Source organism: Citrus sinensis, chromosome 1 (assembly GCF_022201045.2).
Source record: "Citrus sinensis cultivar Valencia sweet orange chromosome 1, DVS_A1.0, whole genome shotgun sequence".
NCBI lineage: Eukaryota > Viridiplantae > Streptophyta > Magnoliopsida > Sapindales > Rutaceae > Citrus > Citrus sinensis.
The window spans coordinates 8,818,736-8,829,947 of NC_068556.1; positions in this window are offsets into that span (position 1 = coordinate 8,818,736).

Below are 11,212 nucleotides of genomic sequence, written 5' to 3' on the forward strand. Positions count from 1 at the left end.
TATTACTTGTTGTGTACACTTGCACATTGACACCAATAGCATTAGAATATACACCAACACTGTGCCGATATATGTGGAAAATAATCCAAAAAATTTAGATTTTTCTGAAACAGCATCAGAGTACGAGGAACAAGAATCAGTTGAGTCCAAGATTTTAGAAGTTCGTCGGTTAACTCATGAGAGACGAACGCCAGTGTAGCACTCATATTATGTCACAAAGATCAATGTTGCATACTTTCTTTTAATAGAGGATGGAGGCCATCAACTTTTCATAAAGCTTTAAACAACTCATATATTACTTTGTGGATGACAGCAATGCAGGAAGAAATTGAGGCTCTACACAAGAATAAGACATGGGAACTTGTACCACTACCATATGGAAGAAAAACCATCAGTAACAAATAGATCTACAAGGTCAAACATGATGGTAATGACCAAGTGGAACGATATCGTACAAGATTAGTGGTGGAATGATATATTTAGAAAGAATGTATTAACTTCAATGAAATATTTTCTTAGTGGTTCGACTCACGACATTGACTTACATCTAGAGTCATTAGATGTGAAAACTACATTTCTTCATGGAGAACTTAAAAAAGAAATTTATATGCTCCAACTAGAAGGTTTTGTTGAAAAGGGAAATGAGAACTTGGTTTGCAGGTTAAACAAATCTCTATAGGGTCTCAAATAAGCGCCAAGGTGTTGGTATAAGAGATTTGAATACTTCATCATGAGCTTTGAATACAACAGACTGGGGGTGGGCATAAACCCACAACCCATGAGTTTAACCAAACTCAAACCAAATAAAATAGTTTGGGTTGGATAAATCATTAAAATGGGTTGGTTTGGGTTTTTATAGAAAAAACCATTTCATAATGGTTTGAGTATTGTTTACCCATGGGCTAGATAAATACACGGTGAGCTGTGAGTGGAAAATAAATAAAATTAAATTAATTAAATTAATTCCATTATTTTCACTTCCATAATCTCGCATTCATCACTCCCCAGTTCATTAGAACTGTTGACTCTCACTGACCTCACTCTATCTTCCATAATCTCTCACTCTATCTTCCAAAATCTCTGTCAATAAAAGTGCTGTCACGAATCTCTCAGTCGATTTTCATCAACTCTTGAAGACCCCACTTCGATTACAGCCTTTCTATTGATCTAAGGTGAGGTTTTTTTTGCAAAAGCTTCATTTTTTTTCCAGTTAATTGGTAATGGGTATGCTTGGAATTAGAGAATGGGGAATTGATGATGATTTAAATTGATCGATGACTTGGCTGATGAGTTCGAATTCGAATTCCAAATTAGACGCCCAGACTTCGCGTATTATAATCAAATTCGATGAGCTGGAATTTGAATCTAAATCTGTAGAAAAATCTCCAGCTCCCATGATGAGTGATGATGGTCAGCTAATAGCTTGCAGCTTGACGCTTCGCAAGTGAGATTTGAAAGTCCTTACTGTTGCTGGTAACTGCTGTTGCTTGAGAATTGAGAGGTGTTTGTGAAAAGTTCTAATAGAGGAATATGTATATATATAGAGGTACACCGATAACTTATTGTGCTTCCTGTTGGTGGGCGGAGATGTTGCTTGGAAAGAGAGGGAAGTGGGTGTGTGTGTGTGTGTTCTTGCTTTTGGACCATTGTGCTGCAAACTTCTTTACTAATAATTAGTGATGCTTGGCTTTCCAGCTTTTTCACATATCCAGGATTCGTAATTTTGTATGGAATGCCTCTTTTATGTTTATGAATAAATAACACTACCATAACTCATGATTTTTTTTCCAGTTATAATTACTGCCATTGTTGTTGTTATTCCTTATATTTGGTAAATTTTTTTGTTGAATTGGCTTAAAGTTACATGATTTTTTTTTCAATTAATTTTAGATGGATGAGAACTCAAGTTGTCATGGTACTTATTCTTCGGACACTTTGGCAACTACTCAGAACAAGAGGAAAAAGCCATCAGAGAGATCAGAAATATGGGAACATTTCACTAAATACGATCCAGGTAATAAATGCAAGTGTAATTATTGTGGTAATGACTATACTTGTAAGAATAAACATGGGACTAAAATGGGGACTAGTACATTAAGGAATCATTTATTGCGTTGTCCTGATTATTTGAACACATTTGAAGATGAAAATCAAACAACTTCACATGAAATGAAAGACGAATCTAAGTCTCATGTCTTTGATAAAGAAGCATGTAGAAAAGCCTTTACAATGGAGGCAATGACTTTAGATTAATGTTATTCTTACGATTTTGGTATGAATCATGTTCCTTTTTAAATTTACTCATCTTTATAACTATTCAACATTATAATTTTCTTTTTTGGTTATTTATTTGTTAGTGAAGGAGCAGACTCAGTTGATCATGGGATCTTTTGATTAACGTGCTGCAGATGGAATAATTATGATGGGTTGTTTTGATACTTGATTTGGATGTCTTATCTTGTTTTGATTTGTATTGACATTATTAGAATTTGTATTGTAATATGGTTAATATTTAAAGACGAAGTTATTGTGAAATCTATTATTTATAATTTTTTGACTATATTTTTTCATATTTTAATATTAATTTAATAATTATTGTAATTTTGATATAATTAAATTTATCAAAATAAAAAATATTTTTATTACAAAATTTAAACCAAACCCAAACCAAACCCAAATGGGTTGGTTTGGGTTGGGTTAAAAATATTTGGATTGGTTTGAGTTGGGTTCAAATTTTTATGGTTTGGTTTGGGTTGACATAAAACCCAACCCAAACCAACCCATGCCCACCCGTACAACAGACTCAGTTCAAACCACTGAGCATATTACAAGAAGTTTGAAGATTTCATCATTTTGCTGTTGTACGTGGATGACATATTGGTTGCAGACCCCAACAAAGATCGAGTTCATGAATTGAATGCACAATTAGCTAGGGAGTTTGAAATAAAGGACTTGAGACCAGCAAACAAAATTCTAAGGATGCAAACTCATCGAGACAGAAATAAGAGGAAAATTTGGCTTTCTCAGAAGAACTACTTGAAGAAAATCTTGCGACGCTTCTGCATGCACGATTGTAAGCCAATTTCTACCCCACTTCCTATTAATTTCAAATTATCCTTAAGTATGTATCCTACCAATGAAGCAGAGAGGAAGAAGATATCTCGAGTACCGTATACATGAGCAGTGGGAAGTTTGATGCTCGCTATGATATGTACTAGATCAGACATTGCACAAATAGTGGGAGAAGTCAGTCGATACATGGCGAATCGTAGTGGAGAGCATTGGATAATTGTGAAGAAGATTTTGAGATATATTAGAAGAACCTCAGATGTTACATTATGTTATGGAAGATACGATTTTACTGTCAAGGGATATGTGGATTCAGATTTTGTAGGTGACCTTGATAAAAAGGAAATTCACTCTAGCTATGTGTTTACACTTGCGGGAGCAACTGTAAGCTAGGTTTCAAAACTGCAAACTGTTGTGGACTTATCTACAACATAAGTATAGTACATGGCAGCTACACAAGTTTGCAAAAAAGCTATTTAGATACAAAAGCTATTGGAGGAGCTCGGACACAAACAACAGAAAAATTCTTGTGTTTTGTGACAATCAGAGTGTCTTGCATATTGCAAGGAATCCAACCTTTCATTCCAGGAAAAAGCACATAGGGGTACATTATCATTTCGTTCAAGAAGTTGTAGAAGATGGAAGTGTAGATTTGCAGAAAATCCATACCAAGGAGAACCTAGTAGATGTTTTGACCAAACCAATCAATGCTAACAAATTTGTATAGAGCATATCCTCTTATGACCTAGTAGAGACGTAAGCAACAAGATAATGGCGAAGTATAAAGGAAGATGTGGAGATTAATTGATTCTCAATCAAATCTCCAAGTGGGAGAATATCAAAGTCATGGAAGGGCAGTGCCAAACCATCAACATTTTCACCATAGCCCACCATCTTTTGGTGGTTCCGTGTTGACTATAAAAATAAAATAATTATTATTTTAATTAAAAAGAAAGAGGAATGAAGCTTATAAATAGAAGGCTTCATTTCCCCCTCGGCATTCAATTTCTTTAGCTCATTTTCTTCTTCCTTATAGAGAGATAAGAGTTTTAAGAAACTCTTGAGTAATTAGTGATTTGAGAGTTTGAGTGTATTTGAGTTTTGGGTAGTGAGCTAAAATATTACAATACATGTAATTCCTTTTCACTAATAAAATATTTTCCTTCTATATTCACCTGTGGATGTAGGCTAAAAGCCGAACCACGTAATTTTTAGTATGCTTGCGTGATTTTGTATCTTATTATTTCTCAATTTCACTTTAGTTGCGTGTCTGCTTCATCCATCAATTTCCCAACAGATACCAAATATAAACATTGTGCTCCAATACATAAAGAACCAAATGAACCATGAGCCTGCTCCACTTGTTGAGGATAAGGAAGAAGCGTCTAGCACTGACTTAATAGGCCTTAAAGCAGAGTTATGAAAGCTAAAGAAAAGGATAGATGACAAATAAAAAAAAAAAGTGATATTGGACCACTATTTGAATAAGTCGAACCTCCTTTCACTAGGAAGATATCAAATGCACTACTTGCTCTAAACTTCAAAATGCCCAAATAAAGTTATATCGAGAAGGAAATTTGATTGAACACCTCGGAACTTTTAGGTCATGCATGGAGTTGTAAGGTGCACTGAGAGCAGCAATATGGATGGATTTCTCTCTGATGCTTACATGAGGAATGTCTTTGTGGTATACTAAGCTAATCTACATATTTAAGAGTCAGTTTGTGTTAGCCAAAAGCTATCATCTTTCTCCAACTTATCTTTTGTCGATAAAACAAGGGAAAGAGGTGTCATTAAAAGGACTACATTGACTGCTTCAATAAAGAATGAGTAAAGTTGGAGAACTAAATTGATGCAATGGCCTTAATTTCCATTATGGTTAGTTTATCAATAGGAAGTTTGATTACTTGCTCATAAAAAATAAATTAATAACCATAACTAAGTTATTATTAAGAGCACAAAACTACTCTGATGCAAATGAGTTGACTAATGCAAAAAAAGAAAAAGAAATAGACTTAAAAAGGTCAAGGAAAAAGAGGAAAAGAAATGAGGAACCTGTATGATAATAAAGGAATATGAGTTCCGCAAAGTAGGTACCATAGGTACACACCACTCAATATATCAAGAGACCAACAATTTATGCAAATAAGAATTCTGAATTTACTATGAAAATCCAAGGAGATCAAGTCTACACCAAATTAAAGAGATAGAAGCAAAAACGACAGATACCATAGAGATCATAGTCATAACACTAAAGACTACTCTGATATCATGGAAGAGATAGAATCCTTAATTTAGGAAGGACACTTTATGGGGTTTATGAGAAGAAAGAAGTGTAGAGGAATGTCTGATACAGCCTTACTCAATGCTCCATAAAATATTATAGAAATAAAATAAATTGAAAACCAAGAGATTGGGGTAGGGCACCTTTAAAAACTATATTTAGTGGGCCCACAGGTGGAAACGATTCTAATAGAATTCGAAAAACTCATCCTAGAGAGGCCAAAATTAAATTTAGAGCTTTACTTATTAATTTTGTGAGTTGCCTTGAAAACAAAAGCTAAGATAGAGCACAATACCATCATATTTACAAAAAAAAAAAAGAAACGAAAGGAATATACTAGCCGTGGGACAATGCTCTGGTCATTTTAATGATTTTGGCATATCGAAAGATTTACAGTGTCTTGGCTGAGAATGAAAGTTCACCATGAATCCTTTATGCAGCATCATTTGATAAGAAGGAAACATAAAAGGAAAAGTTAATATTAATATATAGCTCCTTAATAGGATTTGGGGGAGAGTGTTTTGTTTAGTTGAGCAATGTAGACCTGCCAATTACCATTAGGGAACTACTACACCAAGCTACCAAGATGATGAGTTTCTCAGTGGTAAAGCATCTATTAGTATATAATGTATTATGGGGAGACCATCCCTAAATCGTTTTAGGTAGTAACCTCAACTTGTTACCTAATAGTAAAGTTTCCTACTAAAACAAGATTTGGAATCTTAAGAGCAGACAAAGAAGCATCCATAAAGTGTTATGATATAGCTTTAAGAGGCAAGATGGACAAATGCGAATGTCTAAAGATGATATTTAATCTTAGAATTTAAAAAAAAAAAGAGCAAATGGGATCACTAGTATAAGAGCCAGTTACTAACCAACTGCAAAAGGATGATCAAAATAAGACAACTTGAGTTGTCATGTCATTAGCTCTAGAAATACGTGTATGATTAGAAGACTTTCTCAGAACATATTCCGATGTATTCGTATGGTCCCATGAGGACAAGCTAAGATAGACACATAAGTAATAGGCCATCAGCTGAATATTGATATCAATATAAACCAATACAGGAAAAAAAAGGTCTTTTAATTTAGAAAGATATGAAAGAATAGTAGAATATGCTGATAAATAACTAAGGCAAGATTTATCAAAGAAGTGCATTATCCCAACTTGTTGTCCAATATAGTGATAATCTCGAATATGAAGTGAAGAATTCGTAGACTTTAATGATTTAATTAAAACATATCCCAAAGATAGTTTTCCTTTACCTAAGATTAATCAATGATTTGATGCTACTGTAAGGTGTGAGTTACTTACTATTATGAATGCATATCCTGGTTAAAACCATATTCAAATCTACCTTCCCAATGGGAAGAAGACATCTTTTGTTACATATAAAGATTTAGATTGTCATAATTTAATACCTTTTCATTTGAAGAACACAGGAGTGACATATCAAAAGTTGGTTAACAAAATATTGGACGGATACGTTAGAAGAAATATGAAGTTTATGCAAATGACATGCTTGTTCAAAGTAAAAAAGTTGAAGATACTGAACTATTTCAGTATGAATTTGAATCCAAGAAAATGTGCTTTTAGGGCATATTAAGGAAAATTTTTTATGTTCACGATTAGCTAGCAAGGAATACATGCTAATCTAGAGAAGAATCAAGCTCTTGTAGATATGGAGTCTCATAGACAATTAAAAGTTTGAAGACTGACAAATTGAATTGTTGTTTTGAATCACTTAATATTAGGAGCAATAAATAAGTGCTTGTCATTTTTCAAAACTCTTCAGGGTGAAAAATGTTTGGTATGGATAGAGGAATGTGAAAAAAAATCATTCCAACAATTGAAAAAACACATGTAAAGTTCCCCTATTCTTTTTAAATTAGTGCAAGGAGAGGGTCTTTATTATGTACTAGTTTCAGAATCAAGAACAACCTTAGTTTTGATAAGAAAAGAAGATATGTTATAAAAGCCTATTTACTATGCTAGTCACACTCTATCAAATTCTAAGACAATATGCCTAGTAATAGAGAAGATCGCCTTAGCACTAATAGGGGTGGTAATCTGGGTCAAGATTCAATTATTCAATTTGATTCGATGCGAATTAAATGGGTTTGAATTTAAAAAAAAAATTGATTTGTTTAATAAACAGATGAATTTGATTCGATTAGTTAATCAAATTTGGGTTTAAGGATGTTTATTCATTTATTTGTATGATTAGTTTAATAAATAGATCATAAATGAATCAAGTACGGTCCATTAGTTTGAAATTTATTTAATTAAATTACTTATCTATCCTTAAATTTGTTTCAAAATTTTTTTAAAGTTTAAAGGTTAAAGGTTAATATAGTAATTTTTAAGGATAACAAGACAAACTATTATAAGAGAAACAAAAATTAAGGTATACTCGGCCCTAATTCTTTTTACTTTATCATTTCCCCTCCTTCTTTCCCTTCATCTTTTAGTCGACGGCCTTCTCTTGTCCACCCTTCACAGTAATTTTTTTATTTTACCATTTGTCCTCTTTCTTTCCCTTCTTTTTTTAGCCTGCAACCTTCTCTTGTCCACCCTCCATAGTAATTTCTTTTTGTTTATTGTTTAGAGAAACCACCACCATCTCACCTATGAGCTATATATAGGTTTTTTTTTTGTGATTACAAATTCTAAATATTGATTACCAATTCTAGATTAGGATGTAGAGATTTTGCTATAGCAAACGAGTTAAGTATCCCGGTTAGGGAGTACATTTGCAAGAATGAAACTCAAAGGAATTAATGGGGGCTAACATAAGCGGGGGAGCATGTTGTTTATTTGGAAACCAAATCAAGCAAATGCCTATTCCCCTCTTTTTGGATAGAATAGACTAAGCCGTTTACTTGTTGGTGGTCTCCTTAATTATTCATTAGGATCTACAAATTTTCTTAGCTTATATACAATTATAATGGGCTTATAAGCTTCTTTCTTTTATATGTGAAGATTGCCACGTTTGGTGGTCTTTTTGGAAATTTTCTCATCATTTAAAGGTTATTGTGTTTTTTATATTTTCTCTAACAATATTAAGATTACTTAAACCTTTTGTTTAATACTTATTTGGGAAGGAGTAAAAGTGATCATATGCAATTTTATTTATACTCGAAGAGAGATCTTAATGTTATTTTTTCTATAGTCAACTTAATCAACTTTAATCTTTGATTGTATTGAAATCAGATTGACTCTAGATTTTGCTGCATGGACTTAAGTAGTTCGGTAAATAGCTTTTACAAGGGATTGTGTGCTTTTTTATACAAGGGATTGTGTGCTTTTTTATTCTAACTGACACTAAATCATGCAGAAAGTGATCATGTTCAAAGAGATATTTGGATAGTACATAGAGGGCAACTTGTTGTTATTCTGATTCGTTGAAAATGTCAATGGTTTAGCTGTGAAATTAGTTCTAAATTACCATAAATGCAATCAACTAAACGCTTTCTCAAATTTTATATGTACCTGCCATCTTCAACCCTCAATTCATTTTTCTTTAGCTAATTTTGTCTTTCTTTTCTTTTTAAAACCATAAATCTGTTTTTTCCTACTAATATATTTATTTGTTGTGGTCTTTTTTGTTATTTTTCAATTCAACCCAATTTTTTTATGATATCTATTTCCTGTAGTTACCATGTTTATCATGTATTGCTTTATTTACCTAAATATCCCCATCCTTTCTTTACTAAAATAGTTTTTGTGTTGGATTTTCCTTGTGATCTTTAATCACATTATTAGTTTACATGCATGCCACATATGATCTTATTTATGTGGAAATCCTTATTTCCATCATGCATTTACTGATTTATGAACATTAACTTTTATTATTTAAGTTCAATTGTTAATTCATCTTCCTAACTAATTTTGAATTTTTTTTCCCATAGGAGAATGGACACAAACCAATTAATTCAATCTACAAAATTAATGATTCAAGTGTTAAAGATGATGATGCAAAATGATATAATCAAAATGGAAGAAGAGATTGAAAAAGTTTCAGACTAGAGGAACAAAAATGACCACAACAAAGGAAATAAACATCAAAAGTTTAGACATTGTTGTGTAAGGTTTCAAGGGATAAATATCCAGACAATAAGCCAAGAGTAGAATGTAATAATTTCAAAAGACATTATGATACTTCTGCAAAATTTAAAAAGTGTGATCCCACACAAATGATGTTAGATTATAGTGATGGAAAGTCAACTCATGTTCTAAAGTTTGAAGCTCACATGTTTTATGAATTTTTGTCTTATGCCATTATCATACATGATTTGCCATTTTAAATTGTTAAGCAGGAGGGTATTAAAAGAATTTAGAATTATTTATGTAATGACGTGTCCAACATTTGTAGGAACACTGAGAAAGTAGATGTGTCAAAAATGCATAATAGGGAAAAGGTAAAAATTAAAAGCATGTTAGAAAAAGCTCTTTGCAGAATATGTTTTATTATTAATTTATGGACTTCTATAAATTTTCATTGTTGTGCGAATAAGGTATTCAGAAAAAAATTACCTTGATTCAAAATTTATTTTCATTGTTATGTGAATAAGGTATTGAGAAAAAGTTTTTTCATTGATTGTGGACATTGCTTCAAATGATGATGTTTATGTTGTAGTGTTAAAAGTCAATTGAGATAAAGGAATGATTTGATGTGTGATGGGGATTTCTTTTGTATTCGATGTTGTGTTAATATTATTAATTTTATTGTTAAAAAAGGATTTAACAAAATTGAGTAAGAAATAGAAAAGGCCCATGAGTCTGTGAAATATCTCAAAGGGTCAAAAATGAGAAAAAAAGAAAATTCATGGAGTGGGTTTAGCAAGTATCTTTAGATGTCAAGAAATGAATAAGACAAAAATTTTCTATAAGATGAAATTCAACTTTTCTTATGCTTGATGGTATTACATATTAGAAAAAAGCTTTATGTCATTTACAATTGAGTGATTCTAATTTCAAAAGTTGTCCTTCTAAAGAAGAATAGAGGAAAATACATAAAATTGGCAAATTTGTGTCCATGTTTTATGAGATCACATGCATTTTTTGTAGGTCAAAATTATCCTACTTCAAGTTGTATTTCCAAAAGTATTTCCTAAGGTGTTTGAGGCTAAGGTTGCGTAGTCAAGATGTTTACATGAAAACAATGGCACAAAAAGTGATCGAACAATTTAAGAAGTATTGGTTTGATATTGGTATCATTTTGGCAACAGTGGTCATCTTAGATGCTCAATACAAAATGACATTTTTGAGTTTGCCTATATGAAGATTTTATGGTCAAAATTCAGAGGAGGTAAAGCATGTTCGAAATAAGTTGTTTACAGTTTTGGTGAGTATAATATGATCACATCAACTTTTTTCTACCACATCCAAACTCACTCAAATGAGTAATGTTGGTTCATGTGCTGGACGTGATGACAATAGTTAGAATACACTTATTAATGGACCATATATATGTTTAAGGTACATTTTTGTTCATTGTAAAACTTATTATTTTTTTTCATGTTTAGATTTTGATTATTCTTATTTCTTAATTATTTTGAAAGAATTTGACGATTTTGATAGCATGGATTGGTAAGACTTGCTCATAAAATAAATTTATTTTCCTTATATAACATTGTATTCAATTGTTTCTAATTAAGATTTATTTTTATAAAATTATTGTAAAAAATTTGATGTCATTATGGCCCAAATTACTCAAAATATTATGACCACCAGCACTAATATTTCTCCATCTACAAAGAGTGCCAATGATCCTAATGACAATGTCGAAGTATGATAAGTGAAGTTTTATCTTATTTATTTTTCTTGGATTTATATATTTAATCATTATTTCCTTA